Consider the following 16,798-nt stretch of genomic DNA (forward strand, 5'->3'; position numbering starts at 1 on the left):
TGTCTTACGAAGAAGAACAAAAAAGACTGAAACGTTTATGGGATGCGTTTGGCGCCAGTTCTGATGATGATGATGAGTCATTTATTGATAGTAATTCTGAAGGTGAAGATGAGAGTGTGCTAGAAGAAGTCGAAGTCGCACAAATATGCGAAGAACATGCTGCTGGAGAAGAAACAGAACACGCAGGGGACGAATCGAAAAATAGTTTCTGAGGCTGAATATCCGGAAGACATAGTCGAGCGTTCAATTGAACCAGTATCTGAAACTAATCGAAACATTACTTTCGATAACTGTTTTACCAGCTACTACCCTATGATGAATCTGCTCGAGAGGCATAAGCTTACATCGGTTGGAACTGTCAGAAAAAACAAGAGACAAATACCATCCGTTTTTCTGAATATAAGGAACAGAAAGCCTTGCAGTTATGTGTTTGCATTCACAGAAAATATCACAGCTGTGTCATATGTGCCGAAAAAGTCGAAGAATGTCATCCTTTTCTCTACATTACATCATGACGATGCTATAATTGACAATTCTGGTGACAAAAAACTACCTGAAATCATCAGCTTCTATAATTCCACCAAGGGCGGTGTAGACACATTGGATGAGTTATCTGCTAATTACAGTGTGTCGAGAAACAGCCGCCGTTGGCCTTTGACACTACTTTTTTCGTTCATGAATTCCGCTGGAGTAAATGCTCAAGTTATATTCAAAGGAAATACGCAGAAATACAATTTGAAAAGGCGACATTTTTTGAAAGAACTCGGTCTGCAACTGATATCCGAATTTTGGAATCAACGAAGACAAAAACCCTGTCTACGCCGACGACTACGGAAAAACCAAGAGGTGGAACGTCATGAACCTGGACCGAAGGGACGACTTTCAAGCAAAAGATGTTCTGTTTATCCAAGAAGCAAAGACAGAAATACGTTTTATGTATGTATGCGGTGTCATAGTCCAATTTGTATGAAGCACGCAATGATGGCATGAGAAAATTGTGCCAATTTCGAGAGCCCTTAACTCTTTTATTTGGGAAGTTATACTCCCAGTTTTGCAACGTTTTGTTTGTGGAACAGCTTTTTAGAATATTTCTTTTAGTTGTATATGCCATGTCATGATCTCCATATTTTATGATAAATAAAGTTGAACTGTGTTTTTTGAGTATATAATAAACCTATATTTTTCAATTGGTGATTTTTGAATTTCAAAGAGAAATATTCAACTGCTGTTTTCGCTTCATTTCACTGATAAATATGCAGAAAAACATATATGGTTACGAAAATGACCAAATGTCATTATCTCAGTAATTATGAAATGACTTTTGTTTGGGGTATGCCATACCCCAGTACACTAACCGAGATAATTTATTTGGATACACTAACGGAGGGTTAAATTTTATAATCAAAGTGTGCATTTATCTGTGCATCAAGCCCGCGTATATTTGATCTGTCTCAAGGGTCAGTAAATGTAAAATCAACTCTCTTGGTAAATTGAAATTTACACAATTTTCATAGCATATAATTTTTCTGAATCAATTATTAATTAATTTTAATTTCATTATAATGAAAAATAAGGCACTTGAACACTTGCTTCAGAACCCAACAATCAGCCCCGCTGTTATTTTGTTTCTAATTTCGTTCAAAAAAATTAAAATTGTCACCCAACATTTGATATAATGAACAATTAATTTGGCAACTCTGCATATTTCATAGTCTGACTGAAGAAAATATTTGATACTTTTGATGCACTGTTTGGGACCTTTGGTGTAGTAATGAATATTACTGGAGTTTTTTCCCAACACCAAATCGTTATTTTTAACACCTCGACACGTGTTTCGCAGATATTTGGTTTCTAAAGACCTTAAAAGATATTAAATTTTTCCAAATTTTGTTACCGTAAATTTCCTATTAAGTCTTCAGTTGCTGATAAAGTCCAAAAATTCGCCAAAGAAAAATGGCTTGATTTAGAAATCGATCATCTGTACACTAACCGTAGTCTCTTAGAATTAGATGGTTATAGTCTATATAAAAAACTAACATATAGATTAGACGAAAATGATTACGTACAATGGAATTACTTTCAGAGAGGAATGTTTCGGATGATTGAATCAAAATATATCAGAAAAATGTGTACGCTCAATAAGAATCTCAAAACCCTCATATCTAAGAATAAACCGAAAGAAACCACTTCGAAAGTCATAAATATTGTTGAAAATCATTCATCACAATCGTTTGATAAGGAAGAGATCAACCTTTTGAACAACGGATTGAAATTTGGCATCCCGCTTTCCGAGAAAGTTCTTGAGGATATCGTTGCTAGTGTAGAAAGTTCGATTCAATATATGCCCGATTCCTCGAAGGGACTAGTTCGAGAAAAGGTCAGGAATCAAATCTCCAAGAACAAGGTAACATATAAACGGAAGCATTCAATAAACAACAATAAAAACCAAAAGAAACATTTATCAAACTATTGAGAGAAAAGGACGTTTTTATTTGAAAGCCGACAAAGGTAACAAAGTAGTAATTCTGGATAAATCGGACTACTACGAAAGGGTCAATACTCTCATTACTAACGGACCGTATGCGAAATTGTCCAGGAACCCGTTACCAAAGATGATTGCCGAGGTAAAAGACGTCCTCAAGAAATGCGACAACATAGTTACCCCTCAACTGAAACGGAAGTTACAAGTTTCCAATCCAACGGTGTCGAAACTATATTGCCTCCCAAAAATCCACAAACCGGGAAAATCAATGCGCTCCATCGTGTATTGTAGATGACATAATAAGGAAGAAGAAGTTTAGGTTAAGAATGAACGAAATCTCGACTTTCAGAAAGGACAAAAACCAAGATAAATACATCTCAGTTCCATATCACCAATATACGAGGAACTTTGGAAAGATTTTCACAGAACTAGGTATTAAGGTGGTTTTTAAAACAAGTCATACACTACAGAGCCTTTTAGAAAGTTCAAAAGACAAAGTCGAGAATTTGGAAAAGTCTGGAATTTACGAAATTGAAGGACTGCGATGCAAAATATTATGGACAGACAAAAAGATCTATAAAAGTAAGATATAAGGAACACATAGCACACTTAAAACATGAAAGACCTGAAAAATCAGCAGTCGCACATCATATTTTGCAACAAAACCATTCCATAGACTTCAGTTCATTAAGATTAGTTAGACAAGTTAACAACAACAGGCAACTAGATGCCTATGAGAGTGTAGAAATAAGTAAACACAATAATATTATGAATAACGATGACGGACCTATACCAAAGAGCATACTATATAGCTTGTTAAAATAAAATAATGTTGTTGGGTTCACTGATTACTACATAAGGACAAATTGCAAAAATAAATTTGCAAAGGCAATATTGTGAAATTAATTTTTATATAGCTGAAAATTGTATTATATAAACATATATTGTAAAATAATAGGTTAGGCAAAATTGTAAAATTAATTTAGGTTGGTATACATGTATGGGTGGTACGCCTAGATGGTTTACCTGAATGGGATACCTATATAGCATAAATAGGGCTAGCTCGCACTAGTTTCTAGTTTTAATCTTCCTCTTTGAAGATGATCACTTGGTGATCGAAACACGTGTCGAGGTGTTAAAAATAACGATTTGGTGTTGGGAAAAAATTCCAGTAATATTTAAAATATTTGATATGGAATTCTAATTGAATGAAATGACACAAGTGATTTTCAACTGAGGATTACAGTTTTTATTTATTCAAAGTTAAGAATTATCCATTAAGATTTGTGTCTGTATTCAATATACCGACCTTAACAATATTTTAAATTTCTCCATATAAATTTGAAACCAGGAGAATTTAAAAAATTCTAAACCTCTGCGGCATCTTCTTCCGAATTGAGGAATCACAGTATTTGGGGTAGATATTTCTATGAGAAACTAATGATTTCGTCTCTATACAGAAATCTGTTTGATATATGCTCACTAGCTTATCTTTCTATTGTCTAGATGGCGCAATGCTGTCCTAATATCTTTGTATATAGACTCAGTATCACCAAAGAATATAAAGCCTGTATCACTGAATATAATCTTCAACTGATAAATTATTAAATTATATTGAAGCATAGTTTGTGAAGATTTTTCTAGATTATTTCAAAATGCATTGTTTTACTTTGCTACCTACTGCCGAAATTAAAATATAAATAAAGACTCGCCATCCATTAAGGTCTCTTCAGAATTGAAAAGTTGTTGAAGCTTCAAACCACGCCATAACACTCGTAAGAGTGGATTCGTTTCTATATAAAAATAACAAACAAACAATGGATGCTTTGTGAAGATTTCAAAAGATATTACCCTGGTCGATTTTATTCTGTTTACAGAAAAGCTTTCAGGGCAGAATGGAACTTATTTAGTATGTGTACAGATGGCGGAGAGAGCTTAGTATGTGTACATATGGCGGATATAACTTTCTTTTTTCAGTGGATATCAGGACTAGATAAATAAAATCAATAATTTCCAAAATTCATGAAAGTGTACTTGAAAAAACTAAAGAAAAATTGAATAGTTGCAATGGCATAAAATTTTTGAAAAAAATTCCGGTACCGGGAATCGAACCCGAGCCTCCTGGGTGAGAGCCAGGTATCCTAGCCACTAGACCATACCGGATATATATATCTAGAAATTATTTAACTTCAAGAAAATATTATTCACATTTGTTATTGAATTTCAGGCATCTCTTTTGTGTAGCGAAAAAAGAACGAAGCGGATATAAAGTTTCAACTACTGACTGTTCGGTCAGATTATTTCACAAAAAATTTGTTTTATTAGGAAGTGTTTTAAATTTTGCTGAAAACTGTTATTTGTTTAGACCCGCGATCAGCAACAGGCGGACCGCGGTCCGTTTACGGACCGCGAAAGATTGACCCGCGGACCGCCTCAAGTATTGTATTATATACCAAGTACATATGAAAATTCGTAGATGAGGTATAACATACCTTTATCAGAGGCCTCAAGCGGTTACAGTGTGCCATATATGAAATAAAATTGTCGCTAGCTATTGTTGAAAGTGGAAATTTGAAGCGACACTACGAAACAACTCATCAGCAATTCCACAAATACTTTCCTCTTGGCAGTCAGGTTCGTAAAGAAAAAATTCAGACATATCTCAGCTTTTACGAAAAGAGTACAAAATTACTAGTTCGTTGCATGAGCGACCAAGAAAAATCCACAGAACCAGAGTTACGTGTATGCTGGACGCTTAATAAACACCAGAAACCATTTTCAGAATCTGAGATAGTGAAGGAATGTATCTTGGCAGTAGTTACGTCACTTTTTGAAGAAAAAAAAATGTATCTGCAATTCAAAGTATTCCATTGTCAGCGAGAAGTAATACACGAAGAACTGAAATTTTAGCTGCGGACATCAAAAGGCACCTTGCTATGCCATAGCACTGACACATGCAGTGTCAGATTTTTAGAGAAGAGTTGCTAGCAATAATGCCGCTGAAAGGTAACACTCGAGGTGAAGACTTATTCAAGGCCATTGATGATTTTATTACGAAATATAACATCAGTTATGATAAGATGGTAAAAGTCAAGTTATTGAACGTTTTTGGCTAATAAAAAAACAAGTATTTTCCTACTTGAAAAACTTGGATACACAGGGAGCCAGAAAGCACTTTGGGTTTATAAAAAACGATTGCAATATGCTGGTTGTGGCTTTTCTGAAAGATATTTTAAAATATTTAAATGCGCTCAATACAGAGCGTGTCTACTTTTCGTCGTAAGCTGGATATCTTTGAAAAAGATATCGGTAAACAAGAATTTATTCATTTTCAGACAATTCTTGAGATCAAAAAGGAGACCTCTGAAGAAGACATTGCAGAGTTTGTAAAATTTCTGGCCGATCTCAAGAACGAATTTGCTACAAGATTTCAAGACTTTGCAGAGATAGGCAAGCTATCTCCGTTTCTTAAATCTCCATTTGAAATTGATGCAGCGGCAAAATGGACAGATGCGGGTGCCAAGTTGTTTAAACTGGCAAAGCCATCACATCAAATGGAAATAATTGACTTGCAGGAAGATGTGTCTTTGCAAATGTATAGAATGGTATCCACTGAAGAATTTTGAGCTAAACATGTCCCAGAAAAATATGAAAATTGTAAAAGACTAGCTATCAATTTGGCCACTATGTTTGGCTCGACATACAATATGTATAACATCTTTCTCGAAGATGAATTTTTTGAAAAACAAATATCGTTGGAGATTAACGGACGCTCACCTAGAAGACACACTTCGAATTTGCTTTTCCTCACGAGAACCAAACTATATAAAAAATTGGCTCAAGACCGTCGGTGTAGTTTCTCACATTAATTACAGGTCTTGTATTTCTTTTATTATTCAGAATATGAATTGAAACCAAAATAATGTGTAGCACTTTATTAATAATATTTGTTTTTATTTCTCCCCGTTAAAATTTTCCCACAGTATCCGGACCCCACCTAAAACTGCTTGTCGACCTCTGGTTTAGTCTTTAGTCACCTCCTGATGTTGGTTTTGGTTAGCAGCGAAATGAGTGGAGCGTCGAGAAACAGTGCTTTATTTCTAGTTAGAGAAAAGAGTTTTCGTTTGCTGAATATTGGTTGTTTTTGATTTTTTTTACCCCTCTGAAAATAAATGAAATGAAAAAGTTAATGACGTTAGAGACACATTCAATTAAACAAAAAAGTCTGTCTTCTCTTCAACGACATGTTTGAAAAAAAATTTTTTTTTCCGTCAACCAGCGGTCGCACCCCTACGGACGAAACTTGTGCGAGTTGAGGATTTAACGACGTCTTCCCTTTTAACGTGTGATTGCTAACACGGGTTGGACGATATCAAGTGAAAATCGATCGTCCATACTAGGGCTTGGACCACCGACCAACACGGCAGTCAATTCGAATGAGTGAACAGTATTAGCAGCATTTCTCAAACATTAAAAATATTTTTGGAAAGAAAGTTTTTGGCTTTCCACTACTCCATCTGATGTATCACATGGAGTAGTAGAAAGCCAAAAACTTTCTGATGTATCACATGGAGTAGTAGAAAGCCAAAAACTTTCTTTCCCAAAAATTGTTCACTCCTAAAAATATAACCCTTTCAATTCAAATTCAAAATATAATCTGTAAATTTTACCCCATTGGTTATTTTTAATATTGGACTAAATGATTCAACGTTTGATTATACAGGGTATAACTAAATAAGTGTAAAACATTTAAGGACGTGATTCCTCATCTTTCATATAAAGAAATTTCATTGGAGCATCCCTTGTTAAGATAGAGCCCCTTAAAGGGGGTACATAAAATTTGTATAATAATTTTTTTCACGAGCACTAAGAAGTTACAATATTGAAATTAACCTGACGTTTTGTACTACCAAAAAGACACTTAGCCAGAAATTTATTTGATTTACCCCATGGTTGTAAGGGGTAGAAAACGCAACCCCTAAAATTTATTTCCAATGTAACTTTTTATCTTATTATTTGTTTACCATTTAAAAATTCATTTCCGATAGCCTGTTTCATTCTAAACAAAAAATGTCTCTTGGGTTTTTTGACCAAAATAAACCAGTTCGCAGCAAAAAATTATTTTAGGAACAACTACAGATAGATATACATCGTCATAAATGCGAAAATACGAAACTAATCTATCTAGTAGGTCGCTATTAGCGATAGTGACAATTGAATTGGTATGACGCTGTTAGTTTGTGAATTTTCGAAATTGAATTAATACTAATTAAATTAATATTTACTGCTAATGTTTGATCTGTTACATTTTAGTAACAGTATTCCGTAATAGTTACGAAATACTGTGTTTTGATTCTACGGATTTAATTCTGACCACTTTTTCCGGAAATATAAGAAGTTTTCTGGTTTTCAATCCTTTACAGTTTTATGAAATTCCGATGTTTTTTTTCACAAACTACTGCTTTTGAAATATTCATTTCTGTTTAAATGATGTTCGAGTCTATACCATTCATAAATATCTGATAGTTCTACAAATTATTTTTCTTTTGAAATTTTCATTTACACCTTGATCATTACTTATTCTGAATGAATTACTTTTTGATGATGAAATGGTTCAGAGAACTATTGCTTTTGAAAACTAGTATTTGGATTTATATTCATTTCTACAAATCATATTGGAATCGAATTCCCTTTCAGTGTAAGAGTTTCATAAAGCAAGAGCCGAATCAATCCCTCTAGGAAACCCTTCATCAGTTGGAAGGATCGATTACAGCTTGAGAAATGATTCTGTGGAACATGTTCTTCCTCCAAATCAGTGAGAAAAATCTTGTGGAGAAAATTGAATTAGATAATTCAGGAAACACTTGCTACATGAATAGCATTTTACAAGTGTTGTTCATGATAAAGCATTTCAAGAACGAGATTTTAACGATGAACGAGAACGAGAATGTTTCCTACGTATTCACCCAACTCAAACACCTGTTCATGCAGCCGCAGTTTCGAAAGAATTTATCGGATTTTCCACCAACCGATTTTTTAGAGTCTTTCAAGTCCACTAGATACTCGTTAGGACAACAAAAGGATTGTTTCGAATTATTGGGGTTCTCTTCGTTAGCAGGAAAATAGCAGAATCAATACTCATGACCACCCTGGATCTTTTGCTGGAAAAATCCTCACCAGTTTACTTTCTAGTAAATGTTCAAGAAGTAGCAAAAACATATGTGACTTTCTGGAACTGCAACTAGAATTTCCTAATGGGACTTATAACCAGTCCCTGCAATGCTTATTGTTAAATCATCTGAAAATAGAACTTTTAACGGGTGATGATCAATTGTATTGCCAAATATGCGCTAAACTAACTGACTATTATAATTCAATAAGTATAGCTGAGGCACCAGTCAATCTAATAATAACACTGATGATCTTCAAACATGACTCAACCTCTGACGGAAGCACCAAACTCTTACGAAGGTTTGAAATAGATGAATACTTCAATCTAGCAGACCACTATTATAATCTTCATACAGTGGAATTGGCCGCGATGGTAGTGCGCCCGACTCACGATCGGAAGATCGTGGGTTCGATTCCCGCCTCGACCAGATATTTTTCTCGAGAGAAAGCGGGGATGATTCTGCCACCGTGTTAGGAATCAAACGTTAAAAGGTAAGACCTCGTTAGTCCTTAGCTCGCCCAAGTTTCTCAACTTCTGAGAGTTGTCGTTCGTATGGGGGCGACAGCTGATTAACGGAAAAACAGATTTTAAAACAGAACAGAACAGTCATTGTTCACAGTGGTTTTGGCGTTGAATCTGGTCATTATTACGCATTAGTCAAAGACGAAACGGACTGGTTTAAGTTTGACGATAGTCGTGTCACTAAATATTCTGGCGATATCTTGAATCTTCAGATGATGTGGTGCTGTAGGTTTTTCCGGGTTTTCCTGCAGCTGAAAAAGCAAATGCGCCACTGGAATCAATCAAGTCGCCCCGGAGCGTTAATTTCTGTTGCCTGTTTCATAATTTCATGATTTGTATTAATAAAAGTTGATTACGTAATTATGACAGTTCGAATTTTTTGAAGTGATAACTTCTTATGGGAGGGTAAACCGCTTCGTTACCTAACCCGAAACGGCGCCAGTTTGTCTGGCTTCCCTTTCTCTCACGCATACGTCAGCGGACAGACTCTCACTGTTCAGTGTGCGTTAGACATATACCTTTAAGAGTATTATAAAAATCTAACCAGCAAGCACGTAATACTGTTTTATTACGTGAAAAGTGGCTTGAAAATGATGATAAGTATTAATTTCATGTATGTACATTAATATATTATTATTTAACCTAAAAAGTAATAATTGACTTATGGTAGCTATTATATATGTACGCCCTGTTGGACGTCCTGAGGCGCCCACTTTTTTTTTCTATGTGATACTTGTTTGATGAATTATACTCAAACTGAGAAGTGATGCGGCAATGGCGAAGTAATCTGTGCTGCTGTGATCTGCTGTGATCTGCATCCAATTATAAAAATTTACGCTCTGAAAACTTTTCAGTAATATTTATTACAACATTGGTGATACTGAGAAAACAAAATTGAAACAAACTCTCAACGCAGTCAAGCTCATAATCTCGAATAGGTGAGAGAGCAGATAAAATCTAACGACGCATAGACAGAAAACATCCCGACTCCTTCGGAAATGAATTAGTTTTTACGATTCCACTTTTGCGTCAACATCCGCTTAGATTTTATGTCACCGCACAGAAATTGTTTTACGACGAGCCTCATCTCCCCAGAGGCCAATCATGTTTAAACTAGACCGGTCGCCATATTGAGTCATAAACCAATGACAATTAGCCATAAAGCGTTTATTGCTCGAACTAGCGCGTTCAAAAACATCTTTGAATTACTTCGAATGGGCTGCAGAGGGCCATTCTCTTTAGATTATGGTTATTATATGGGTCGCTTTCCGATATTAGAAATGGGGTGGTGGTCCTTATGGGAAAAAGGGAAAAGTTGGACATTGCATTTTGAGGTTGTATGGTGTCAATCAGAGAATTGGTTCTACTAAAATTTTCAATTCAAGGAGGTTTTTTCCTTTCGTATTCGCGTGAAAATAATAACACGCGAACCTATTTTATACTGTGACAAACAAATTTTGCAAAATCGTTGAAATTCCGTTCAAAAACGTCTCATCCGTATTTCATATGGAATTAGATGTACGTACACACCCAGACTGGTTAAAAATAATGAAAAATGAAGAAAATATTTCGACTTGGTACACCACTGTGTAAATGTGGTGCATTTGTGGATGAATCAGGTACTCATGGGTTGAGCTGCCGTTTTAGCATTGGCGCTGGTCGTTTATCTCGCCATTGTACAATAAATGATATAATCAAAAGGGCTTTAACTTCAGTAAAAATTCCTGCGATTTTATAACCCATAGGTACAAGTCGAGACGACGAAAAACGGCAGGATGGTAAGACACTTGTTCCATGGAAAAACGGTAAATCTGTTGTTTGGGACTTCAATTTGTGAACACATTAGCAACTTGCTATTTTCCTGCTATTTCTGCGAAAGCCGGTACTGCTGCCTCTTCAGGAGAAAGTTCCAAACTACAAAAGTATCAGAATTTGGGAAATGATTATATCTTTCGTCCAATAGCTGTTGGAAACTTTTGGTGTTTTTAGCTCTGAAGCATTATCTTTCATCAATGAAATTGGAAAAAAGGTAACCAATGAAACCCACGAATCAAGAGCCACATCATTTATCATTCAAAAAATTAGTATAGCCATCCAAAGAGGAAATGCGGTTTCGTTTTTTGGTACTCTTTCTGATTCTAAAAAACTTGATGAAATTTACATGCTTCCTGAAAACCTACTTTATGAAGAAAGGAGAGGTAATAATAACAAACCATTTATGGAATTAAAACAAAAGGAAATGGAGAAAATATTTTCTCTCAGCAAAATTCTGAAATGGTTTTCAAAGATATTTCGAATTGTCCAGTAATAAATTCTTCAGTCAAAACACTTGGGCTAGATGGAAAATCTAATGTTCATCAAACACGAGATGGTTATTGGAATATTTGGAAAAGGTTGAATTTATGAAAGATATCAATACTGGTATTTCTAGTATGGAGGGTGCTTTAAATAAAGCGTTTGCTGAAGCTTATGTTTCAGTTTCCACATTTGAAAAAATATTTAGTAACGGGTTATTCAATTCTAATTGATCATTCAGTAAATTACCCAAATTCTTGAATGTATTGATTTCGAAACATTCTAGAAGATAGCGTTTCAAACTTTTCTCTTCTAAATGTGACACGTCATATTCATGATTGAACTCATGTCCTTCTGCTAAAAGTTGGTTTGCAAATGTTGAATTGGTCTTTCTAATTACAAAACTACTTCTATGCTCTTTTATTCTTTGGGAAAATGTTCTTCCTGTTGGCCAATATACAGTTTTGGGTAGCATTGGGAAGTTGTTATTTCATTGCTAATAAAAAGGAATGGCTATCTTTTGAGAATGAAACAGGACTTTCTCACACTGGAATATATAACCAGCTTCACTCTGAAATTTTTTTTGAGGTCGTGCAGAATATTGAAAAAACCCTGAATTTTTATGTAATCAGAGGTGAGGCACTCCGTTTTCCAAATTTCCTCTCAACAATGGAATGCAGTCAGTGTACTTTGATAATAAATCGTCTTAGTATAAAAAAGTTAACCATAGTGTGTCTAGAGCTCCCTGCTGGGGCCACTCTTATTCTTAATGTATCTTAATGATATCTTTGAGTTCTTAGCTCCAGGGTTATGAATTTGTTGTGCGGATAATTTGTATTCCATCCAGTCCGATAAAACTCTTCTCTTTCAAACTTCTGATTTGATTATTGGAGCAGAAATATGGTTCACAACAAAGAATTTTGACTTTGATGAAGATTCTCGTCTAATAGAATGCGAATCCCGGTCATTTAAGCTACTTGGAGTTACTTTGGATGATAGTTTGAGTTGGCAACCATATATCGACAGCCTATGTAGAAAACTATCTTTCTAGGTGTTTCAATCCAAAGGAGGTTAATAAAACTATCTTCCTGTACTTGCTGAAACGTCTAAAATTTTCGATAAGTTCTTATGCCCAATATTAGCTTATTATGAATTATTCCCCTCTCATTTGAGTTATGGAAATTTTCAGTGGGAAAATTCATCTTTTCTATGAGAGTTTCTGAAATTCAGAAACGTGTTCTGAGAATAATGGCAGGTGCACCTTAGAATTCTTCATGTAGAAAACTTTTTAAAAAATTCAAAATTATGTCCAAATTGAAGAAAAATTTGAACTTTTGTTGATAAGTAGAATTTCGGACCTCTGACGTGAGATGAATCTATTGAAAACGCTTTTCCCCAACCAGAATGGAATTCTGACTCTCGCCGCGCGTTTCGCTACCCAAGCGAGCATCATCAGGAGATGTTTGAGACTCAATCATGTCCTGATGATGAGTTTTCGTAATTTTCCAGCAAGAGATTCTTCGGATCTCAGGTCACATAGCTATAAATGAATTTAATTGAATATTTTTGCTTTCATTTGAAGTATATTCTTCCGAATTCTTAGCTCATCCTGATATTCGACGTAAACGAATAAAAACATTGTTTTAAGATGAAATGAACTTGCTGATTTATTCAACTTAAATTAATTATGATGCATCGGGTGGTGCCAGCCCTGATAAGTTCATATTACGGATGCAGTAAAATATATCACGGTGAGTCAAACCACCGCTTCCTCAGGTACATTCCGCGACTCCTCCCATAAATCCAGGCCCACCTCCGCTCAGGAAGGATACACGTACGGGAACCATTTTCGTCCTTGCTCCTAGTCGACAGGATGTCGTAGACTAAGAGGCCAATTACTATGATAATGTTCAGATATGAGCAATTAGAGTAAAGAGCCGGCACTCGGAGTTGCAGAAAGCACCGTCGAGGCCCGACAAGCTTGGAATATTCAAAGAGGCAGGAACAGACACGTCTCTGCTGTTAAGATAACCGCTCGACATGTATTTCCATAAGACGAGGTGGTTTATTCGTACGCTGTTCTCGGGAAAGTCGAGAGGTTTATTTTTCGTAGGGGTTTATTGTAATACACGTGAAATAGTAAAGGAGGCAGCGACAGAAACACTGCACCAATTTCTTGGAAGCTAGTGTTTGATGCACTTAATGTTTATATAGTTCAGAGTGTACGTTATGATTATCAGTAATAATTTTTGAAATGTATGTTGAAAGTTGTGTGCTTTCTTCAAGACAACAGCTTGTAGACTAACCATATCTAAATATGAAGTGATATGACCCTATCTGTTGAGAAAATAAGGTGAATTTTTATTTTTTCTCGAAAACTATTTATTCATCAATTTATATTTCGTTCCCTTCAAAGTATTCCCCCTAAGATATAATAAACTTGTGCCAGTGATTTTTCTAACCCTCAAAACATTTTTGAAATGCACTTTTTGGTATGTCTTTTCATGGGTCTCTTTAATCTTGGGAACAGGAAAAAGTCGCAGGGGGCCAAATCTGGTGGATACGGTGGCTGATACATGATTACTTCGTGATGCAAAAATCATGAATTGTTTTTCCACAATACCAGACGTTTTTTTTTGTATTGCTTCTCACAAGCGGCGCATAGCTTCAACATAATACTCCTTGTTGACCGAACTACCATGTAGCAAGAACTCGTGATTCACTACACCACGGTAATCGAGTAAAACAGCGATCGAAACCTTGATCGAACTTGCTGTGCTTTTTTTGGTCTTGGCTCTCCTGTGCTCTTCCATTGGGAGGATTGGACTTTGGTTTCGATGTCATAACCATATACCTATGATTCGTCACGAGTTATGACCTTTTTTAAGCAAATTTGAATCGCCTCTGACGTCATTCAATCATTCAACAATTTCTGAGCGATGCTCAGGTGGTTTTTTTGGTCACTATTCAGCAGGTTAGCATGGCGTAAGCTAACCACCGATATGAAGACAGTAACTTCTCTGATAATAATTCAACGATTCTCCATAACAATGTTTTTTCACTTTCTCAACAATTTCATTGGTTGTTGATTTGCTGGGGCGTCCAGGGCGAGCGTTATCATTCTCTTCTCAACCTTCTGTGAAAAGCCTGTACCACTTGAAAATGTTTTTTTGGCTCAGAGTACAATCACCGTATGTCACTGTCAACATTTCGAATGTTTCTGAGCACCCATTTCTATTTTTCACACGAAATTTGATGCAAATTCTTTGATCCGTTTTTTTCGATAGCAGAAATTCATCGAATACGCAAAACACTTCTAACTTTTATGAGCTATGAACATATTTTCGAGACGAATGTACCAATATAAAAAACTAAAAAATCGCTAATCGAATGTACTGAGTTTGCGAAATTTGAACATTCACGTTATTTTTATGCAGTCCATGTATAAAAGTAACACTTTATTGTGAGATTTTCACTGAACATTTCAGTAAATTGCAACCTATGTTTCGCTGTACAATAGCTTCCTCAGGCGTGTTCATACTCGCTTGTCATAATGTAGAAATTATCTATGAAGTATAGTATTCTACCCATCTGACATGTTGCAGTGGAAGGCATATCGTCCAACCTCCAACCTAATTTTAACCACAATGACCAACAATTTTACCTCAGAGAACTGTACTTATTGAAAACATTAGAAAAATGTTTCTTGAAAACAGATGAATCCTAGTAGTAATTTTTTAGCATTAGTAATACAAATTTTCTATTTTGGGAAAAGAAAAAGTCTGAGAAAAATTTTAAATAAACAAAAATTTAGTCCAGTAGTAGACCTTTTTCGACATCTGTTAATGTATAAAGTTTTTACAGGGGTATTTCCAATTTTTAGATAATGCTATCAGTAATTCAAACAACAAATTAACTTGATTCTACATCTACATAGCGAAGGCGGTTGTGATTTTAATTATGATTCATTACTGCTAAGTTTTTTTATATCATTTCAAAGTTGACTAGGAGTCAACCTAACAGTGAGTTTCGAAATATAAATATGGTAAAATTTTCCTCGCGATTCCTTTTGAATTTTTCACAGTGTAGCGACAGAAAGTACAACATCACCAGCAGAGAAACTAAGAAAAGCACGTTGATCTTGGTGTGAGAGGAGGGCAATTAAGCATCTCGTCCTAATTATGGCGAAATGGCGTACTTAGTGCCGACTCGTCTCGGGGTGTATTACTCGAAAGACGCCGATAAGATCATTCCTCGGTATATATTAGAGCGCGTTCCGCATTGAATTCGGAATTAAGAAGGTTAAATGGCGAAGGCGTGTTTCGGTGTCGTTATGCTCTGATGAGATTTCGGATGAACGTTCAAAAATAAGGTTTCTGTGGGTTACAGTGAGTGATATTCTATTCTATGCGTGGATATTGGAGAAAAGACTCAATTAAGTTTTTAGCACAAATTATTAAGGAAATTGTATTCAGTTGGTGAAATTCTGTTTTGTCTCTTGATATCAACAATTTTAGCTTAAATATATCTTGCCATCAAATGGATGTTTGATTTAAAATTGCTCGTAGAACCTGACGAATAGGTTAACTCACTTCATGAAAATATACCATTGGTATGACATATAATATAATATAATATGATATGATATGATATGATATGATATGATATGATATGATATTATATGATATGATATGATATGATATAATATAATAGATTAATAATATAATATAAATCTACTTTCGTAAATGCGAGACGTAGTGAAGTGATAGACGTAACGATAGGAACTACATTTGTAAGTAACTACGTTCGGAAATGGAATGTGTCCGATGGGAAAAGTTGTTCAGACCATCGACACATAAACTTTGAAATCGGAGGGATACAGACCTCGATCCTAACATATCAAAATCCCCGAAAAACAAACTGGGGAGCCTATAAGGTGAACCTGGAAACCTGTTTAGACCGCATGGATTTTGACATCAGAGATTCCATTGACCTAGAGTTGGCAGCAGATCGATTACAGGGAGCTATCATCTCTGCGTACAACGAACATTGTCCCATAGTAAATCAGAGATCAAACAGGAATGTGCCCTGGTGGAATGAAGATCTAGCAAGGATGAGACACAAAACTAGAAAAGCCTTCAAAAGCGCAAGGAAATCAGGTTCATGGGACCAATACAGAAGGGCTCTAACTGAGTATAACAAAGTCCTGACAAAGTCCAAGAGAGATACGTGGAGAAAACAATGTGAGGAGGTCAAACAGACCCAAGCATGTGCCAGTCTCTACAAAATACTCTCGAAGGAACCTCAGGTCTCAATAAATAATTTGA

The 16,798-nt window shown here is 35.5% G+C and overlaps 1 long non-coding RNA gene and 1 other non-coding gene across 3 annotated transcripts in view; one reads left to right on the plus strand and one right to left on the minus strand.

The window, feature by feature from the left end:
• LOC141486454 (uncharacterized) overlaps positions 1–16,798 on the plus strand; it is a 427,453-nt gene that overhangs the window by 199,174 nt on the left and 211,481 nt on the right. The gene's annotated exons all lie outside the window — the stretch shown is intronic.
• Positions 4,574–4,645, minus strand: TRNAE-CUC (transfer RNA glutamic acid (anticodon CUC)). Its single transcript has one exon. It is a non-coding gene; the product is annotated as a tRNA-Glu (tRNA).

This window comes from Leptinotarsa decemlineata, unplaced genomic scaffold (assembly GCF_025532065.1).
Source record: "Leptinotarsa decemlineata unplaced genomic scaffold, Ldec_3_MD MMD2_tig00026354_RagTag_RagTag, whole genome shotgun sequence".
NCBI lineage: Eukaryota > Metazoa > Arthropoda > Insecta > Coleoptera > Chrysomelidae > Leptinotarsa > Leptinotarsa decemlineata.